This window comes from Cajanus cajan, chromosome 4 (assembly GCF_000230855.2).
Source record: "Cajanus cajan strain Asha chromosome 4, NIPB_CcT2T_4, whole genome shotgun sequence".
Lineage (NCBI taxonomy): Eukaryota > Viridiplantae > Streptophyta > Magnoliopsida > Fabales > Fabaceae > Cajanus > Cajanus cajan.
Window position 1 is genome coordinate 54,800,324 of NC_138520.1, and position 7,920 is coordinate 54,808,243.

General features: G+C 31.8%; 1 long non-coding RNA gene across 1 annotated transcript; it reads right to left on the reverse strand.

Annotated features, from left to right (window-relative positions):
* Positions 1 to 388: 388 nt before the first annotated feature.
* LOC145956847 (uncharacterized) lies at positions 389 to 6,484 on the reverse strand. The gene is made up of 3 exons (XR_014433140.1): positions 2,520 to 6,484; positions 2,288 to 2,319; positions 389 to 2,205 (listed from the first exon to the last, which is right to left on the reverse strand). It is a non-coding gene; the product is annotated as an uncharacterized LOC145956847 (long non-coding RNA).
* Between the last annotated feature and the right edge of the window lie 1,436 nt (positions 6,485 to 7,920).

Below are 7,920 nucleotides of genomic sequence, written 5' to 3' on the forward strand. Positions count from 1 at the left end.
AGGGTGGAGACCGATGGCAGAGATAGGGCCTCCACCATTCTCTCCCATAGCAAAACCTACGACTTTGAGCTCACATTTTCGGATAGCTCCTCCAAGAGTATTTGTGGATTTGGAGCACCACCACATTTTGGGAGAGCTCCGGCCGTTCGTGGATTTGGAACACTAACAACTAGGGTTTTCGTGAGTTTGAGGGCCAGCACCAAAAGACCTCGTGAGGGTATTGTGTCGAGAGAGGGTTCAGTTGCGAGTTGCGTGTTTTGTCATCACTTCTACATCGGTTACATGTAAACCCGACGTAGAATAATTTTGTAATTTCATTTTTACATCGGTTAAGGGTAAAACCGATGTAAAATTGTTTACATCTACATCGTTTTTTTACAAAACCGATGTAAATATGTTTACATCTTTTATTTATTTACAAAACTGTCACCGCATTTCTTATTTACATCGGTTCTGTTAAAACCGATGTAGATGTAGCGATGTTAAATAGTGTTTTTCTAGTAGTGTAAGAATGTTTGTAGGAATTTTTTTAATTTCTTATCTAATTCAATTTTTATCTATCATAATTATTTATAAATTAAATATTAATATTTTAAAATAAAGTATCAATAAATAAAAAATTATGCTACAATATATATTATTTATGATAAATCTAAAATTAATTTATGTTTAAAATTTTTTATTTGTATAATTTTTTTAAATATAATTTATATATCCAAACATAATATATATATATATATAATTTATTATAAATTTTAAATATAATATTATAAATTTTTTAAAGGGAACAAAGTATTCATCCACCCTAAATTTTATTGCTATTATAAATAGACACCCTAAACATTAAATTTATTCTAATCAATCATAAAACTTCACCTTATTTTAAATAGACACCCTAAACATTAAATTTATTCTAATTAATCATAAAACTTCACCTTATTTTTAAATATTTATCATAAACTTTAATTTTGTGACATCCTCTACCCCAACATTAATACACAATAAACGTAAAAAATATTTTTTTTTCTTTTTGAGTAAATAAAATCTTTCATAGTTTGATAACATCTTTCATGGATAAAACAATTGTCTCAAATATCATAAGGTAAAAGATTCACATTTGTAACTCATAAATCATAAAAAGTCAACATGTAAGTATTAAAACTCAAGAAAACATATAAAGGAAAATATAAATTAATTTCAACAAAGGTGGCAGTGCTTCCTAGTTAGGAATTAATTTATAACTTCCAAATCATGTAATAAAAATAATATGACAAAGAATGTGGTTAAAAAAAAGGGGATATAGGGTTTGAAATGATGGAGTGGGAAGGATAAGGGAGAGAAAAGAAAATAAGTGTTGCGATTTTGAGATGGGGGAGTGAGATTAGGGATGGCAATGGGGCGGGTCGGGTACGGGTTTCATGATACCCGTCCCCGTCCCCGCGAGTCAAACCCATCCCCGTCCCCGTACCCGTACCCGTCGAGTATGTGATTTTCATCCCCATTTTCGTCCCCGTCGGATATTGGGTATATACCACTACAAAAAAATGTGTGATTTGTGGCGGTTATTTTGACAATTTCTGGTGGTTAAAAACCGCCACAAATGGTATTACCAGCGTCACTCACGACCGCCGGATCCACAGTCGCCAAAAACGGTTTGCGACGTATATTTTTAAACGCTGGTGTTGGGTGTCAGAAAATTCAATCACTTTGTAGCGGTTATGGACCGCCACAAAATGCAGCATAAAACCGCCACAAAATTCATTTTAATGGTACATGTTTAACATTTTCTGACGGTTTAAACCCGCCACAAAATTTCTTTTTTTAAATTCCTCTGTCACCTTTTGGGCAATTTGGGTTTGTCTCAGTTCATTAGATCAGTTTCTATAAATTTATCTTTAAATACATGATCCTATTTTATACCTAAGCAACAATATCAAAATAGAAGCACAAGCACAAGTTCACTAGAGAAGCATAAACAAATAGGCATATACCTATATAGCAGGTCCAGCTACTGTGTCCTGTAGAAGAGTTTGAAAATAGTCATTTTCATGGGGCAGTGACCCATTCAATTCATTCTTTACATAAGCTATCAGTAGAGTAATGAACTAATGACAGCAAGGGAGTTATACCTTCAAATCTGAGTGCCTCTTGTGCTTTGATTCATAAGTGTCGGCATATCTCTTAATAGCTCTTAAACTTGCCCACCTATACAAAGTAAAATACATGGAATTCAACACATGATAAATTTCAATATGAAATTAAAATAGAAAAACAGCATTTCACTCACATGTTTGTTGTATCGATAAGCTTGAAATTATCCTGCAACTTCAACACAACAATCAGGAAAAATAAATGAAAATAAAAAAGAAAACAGTATTATTATAATATTCTCACGAGTCTTGTCAGCAATTCACAATAAAACTTTTATAACTATTGTATAAGATGAACAAAATAATATAAATGCGTATATGTTGTCAGAATATATATATATATATATATATATATATATATATACTTACATGTTTATCTTTCCTCCAAATTAAAGAATGCAAATCCTCTTTCCTCCGGAGTGTTGTATTGCCCATACCAGATTTGATTTGCTCTCCTTCAATTCTTTTGACACGGCAACATAGATTGGCTGATCAACCACACTTGGATTAGGTTCCTCCAAATTTTCTCCCCCAACATCAACAGAAAAAGACCTCACAGAACCCATCCTTTGTGTAGTTGTAGGCACAAGACTGACCACAGCCATTCTAAGCAAGATTATTGAATCACCCACCAAAAAACAAAGAATTCAACTCTCTCTCAGCCAAAAAAAAAAAAAACTCAACTTTCTCTCTCAACAATTGGTAATTATCTCTATAACCCCCACTACTACTTTCAACCCATAAATTAATCATCAAAATCTCTCAAACCCACCAAAAATTCTTTCACTAGAACTCAAAAAACCAACAAAAATAGAAAATTTCTATGTTGCCTGCAATTTGCAGATATGATGCTGAAGAAAACTTTCACCCTAATAATAAAGAGACAAAAATAAAACAAAAACAAAAAGAAAAAAACCTTAACTCGTTGTCTTTAACCCCAACTCACTTCAAAGATTCACACAGAGTGTGATGGGAATGGAAAGAACTTCAAAGAAAAAAACTTTCTCATTGTTCTCTGGTGGCCCCACAAACTTGAATACTTCCAAATATGTGAGGCAGTTGTAAGAGGATTCACCAAATTCTAAGCATTTGATATACCTTGGACACTGCACTTTGTGCAGCCAACCCAAGAGCAGTAGCATGTAATCCTTCAATTTCCTTCTTATCCGTGATTAGCTTTTCAAACTTCTTCGTTGCATCCAGAACATTCTCATCAAATTTGTGTGATAACCTTTCCAGCTCTTATGGATGAAATCATGACAGAAAATAAAAAAAAATATAACCAAAAGGAAAGCACAATTACTTGAAATATTGTTATGAAGTCCAATCACTTTGCTTCTGGAATTTGAGCATAAGAGAAGCAATATTTAATCAAAAACTTGTTACTTAGCTTAATTTCGAGTTTGGATATTAAACAAAAACCTCCACTGACATGTAATAATGCTAATAAAATTAGGATTTCAAAGTGTTGTTCAAAATTCATATAGTGCATATGGATCCTTCTCAACTTTCAAAATTTTCGATTTCAACAGAATTTTACCAGTTCATAATGCCTATTCTGTTACTTGAAAGTCACACAAGATATGTACAATTAAGATCTCATTTTCCACCCATGACAGAGAAAAGGATAGGCTCGATTGCTTCCATAGAACAAAGATAAAGTCATATAACCAAACCTAGCACATAACCACTATAAATGATGGGAATCAAATAGCATATGCTACTAATAGCTATTAACTCAGAAGTATAAAAAGTATCAACGACAACGAAGAAATATAGAAACTATTAATAACTTCCATTAGTAATTTATATTCTTCATCAACAATCTAATACTCATACGACAACAACTAGCATGGAGTTCTAATACTCAAGGAAGTATGAAACTGCACAAATTGCTTAGCAAACCTATCACAACTCACAAGGGATATTTTAAGAAAGAATTAACTTCTGTATGGTAATTTGATTATCTTAACAAATTTGGATACTCAAGCTAAAGCAATGTCAAACTGTTAAAGGTAGTTGGAGTTGATGCCTGGAAGAAGATTCATGTCTAGAGATTACAACAGGCAAAACACACAACTAAGTTAACCAATGCCTATATGCACTCTCAAAGAGCCTTGCACACGTGGTGATTATAAAAATGGCCTTCCCACTATGTATTTTCTCATCAATGAACATTTACAATCAAGATCTTTAAAAATCAGAATAACTATGACACGAGGCAAGATTATGATAACTTTGTTTTTCAAACAAAGCCAATAGGAAACCTTCTAATAAAGGTTAGAAATCTTAAAATTATACCAAGATTTGAGAAGTCTTTGAGTGATAGATGACAACAAAACTTAGAAAAATGTGCAAATAGTTTTGGTGATATTAACATGAAGATTTAAGTGATGTACATGAAAAACACCAACAACTTCAATCATTCACTTATTGGTCAATCAAGAAAATTACCCAAGAACATTAAGTTGTCAGTTGTCACTCTGGACTACATATAACTGTAATTGTGTCTGGATACCACATTAGGTGATACTTTTTTTTCTTTTGTTTTTTCTGTCAGTTAGATATAAATGTCCCATTAAGTTTGTTCTAGTTTTTTATGTTAAAAATCTAATGGAATTTTTGGATAACTTAATATTACTAGAAAAAAGTAAAACACTAAGTTATAAAGTCTGTAATTGTTATCAGATAAATCCAAAGTTATCACAAAATTGTTTACCAAGCAGTCCAATTTTGTAATTCATGTAATTTTTTCCACTCAATACAATTTTAGTTCTAGCGCATATCAAGAAACACTAGGAACTTTATAAAATTAAAATGTGAATCAAATAAAAAACTCACCATACATTCCATTTCTCCAACAGAAAACAAACAATCTGGTGTTACTTCTGCAAATCAAAGGTGAAAGGAAACTAATTATTGGAAAGTGCACATGGTTCCAATTTGTCATGAATAAGATTTGGTTCAATGATGGCTGACAGATAAAACTGGAGATATTAAGACAGGTAAGCTAACCATTGCGTTTCACTCCCAAGTGTTTTAATAAGGCTTCTTCAATTCCTTGTGAACCACGTATCATACAAGGTGTTGTTCCACAAACCAACAAATGGTACTTCCCAACCTAAAAGCAAGTTGATCCAAATAAGTTTTGGTCTGTATTAATATGGATTAGCAAAATTGAAAGCAGCAAGCACAATATGATTTCACAAAACCAAGTTTCTTTTTTGCAATAGTTAATAAGTTACAATTTTATATTTACCAAATCATGAAAATGGAATAGTCTAAAATTATTTAATTCTATATATCACATGTTATGCACATTTTTCTATTAGTAGATAGTTATCTAACATTAAGTTATATTAATAAAGTAAACAAATAATAGAAGAAAATTTTCATAAAAGCAAGAATAATTAAGTTATACATTAGCTAAACAAGCCAAGCTTAATAAACACTATCTATGAGCACAATAACCCCAGTTCATTAACTTGTAATCTTTTGTGGAGCACCTTTTTCCATTTGACAGGAGTACATGTGACCTGCTCAGAGAAACAGGCATGGTCCTTTGATGTGTTTCAAGACATGCTAAAAAGAATACATCAGGTAGAAGGCAAACATACCGCATTTATTGCAGAAACAGGGAGCCACCCTCCATGCTGCTGCTGGGCAAGATCCAAAAGAGGGATCCACATTTTAAGTTTGGGTTCTAAAATCCAAATGCGACGAAACATTACCTTTGCTTGGTTGGCATCGGAGAATTCCCATGGGAGGTTAGGGTTGTTGTCCGGTGAGTCAAGGTGTTGTGCCAATCAAAAGTGGATGCATCAACAATCACAATCACGAAACGAAAATCTAAGAAAAATTGAAGAGAAAAACGAAGAGCACTTACGTGGTTCAGAGCGATTGAGAAAGCCCTCGAAGGCTGAGAAATGGGAAAACCGAAGAATTAAAGAAACAATCAGAATTCGGAAACGGAAGTGAGAAAAAAGGATTGGGAAATGGACGGAAAATTTGACGGATCTCATTGAAGCGTTTCGCAGTGAGGCGTGCCAGCATTTTCGAGGAGCTACACGAAACAGATCGCAGAGTGAGAGAGAAAGTAGAGAGGGTGAAGTGAAGGGAATTGCACGCGTCTGTGACCTGCATAAGTTTTTTATTTTTGATTTTTATTCTGTTAAAAATAATATTTAAAAAATGGTTGCCACATTGTGGCGGTTTTAAACCGCTGAAAATATTATTCTTTTGTGGCGGTTAAAATAACCGCCAGAAACATAATATTTTGTTGCGGTTTCTTGAAACCGCCAGAAAAAAACCCCTACTAATTACTTAATATTTTGTAGTGTACCCGTACCCGTCAATTTTTTTATTTTTTATATTTTATAAAAAAATATGATATTTTAAAATTATTTTTTTATTATATTATAATTATAATTATAATTAAGTTATTTCTCTATCTCATATTATAATAAATAATCACACATAAAAAAATATTAAAATTCTTTAATATAATTAAATTGAAAGTGAGTATTAAATTAAAAATGGAAACGGGGACGGGTACGGGTACGGGGCGGGTAAGGACATACTCGTACCCGTACCTGATTTAAAGTATCGGGTTTTACCCGTACCCGTACCCGTACCCTTACCCGTACCCAGTCAAACCGAATATTTCCCGTCAAAGTCGAGACGAGTTCAGGTATTACCCGCAGGTATGAATATATTTGTCATCCCTAAGTGAGATGGAGAAGGGTGGCAAATAAAAAAGGGGATAGAATTTTTGATACAAATATAGAGGATAAAGGGAGTAGCCAAAAATAATATATATGGATTTAGGTTTGAGATTGACAAAAGGGAAACAACGTGACAAAAAAAAATGGAAAGTTTAGATTTTGATATGTATGAAAAGGGATGGAGGAGTATAGTAGGATAAAAATTGAAGGATTAATTAACTTTTTTATACCTTAAATATTTTTTAATGATTAATTTAACATGATTAAAATGTTAAATTTTACTAAGCATCTGTATAATAAGATTTTACACTAATATTGATTATCTTATTTTCTCAATGTATTCTACTAAATCACGTGATGTTATTTAATTAACTAATTTTTAAATTTAAAATTAATGTTAGGATTTAAAAGTTTAACAAAAAAGGTTGTTTAATTAAAATATATATTTGTCAAAATTTAAATATTTTAAAAAAGTGTCAAATCTTAAGTGTTCACTTTTTTTTAATGAAAATAACGAGAAAATTAATCATCATCCTTCATAAAAGACGTGGATAGGGATGACAATGGGGTCCCATGGGGGCGGGTAATAGTAAACTCGTCCTTGTCCCGCTAGATAAAAATTGACCTCATACTCACCTCATACCGTGCGGGTATCCATTAAGCGGGTATCCATGAATTTCTTGAATACTCACGGATATCCATGGATATCCATGGATATTTATAAATTTTTTAAGAAATTAAAAAAGTTATATTACAAATAATTTTAAGTTTATATTTAATGTCATTGAAATATTAAAAAAAATTCAATGTTAATTTTGAACTTGTATTTAACGTTAATTTTGTTAAAATAATAATAAAAATGCAAGATAATCAATAACTTAAAATACATCAATCTCATAAGTAAGTGAAAGTCTCATGTTACATAGCTACAATTATTCAATTTCATAATTTCAAACGAAAGTAAATAACTAAAAATACATAAATCTTATTGGCCCAATCAAAGATAGAAAATTATTCAAATTACATCCAACATAATTCTATAACAT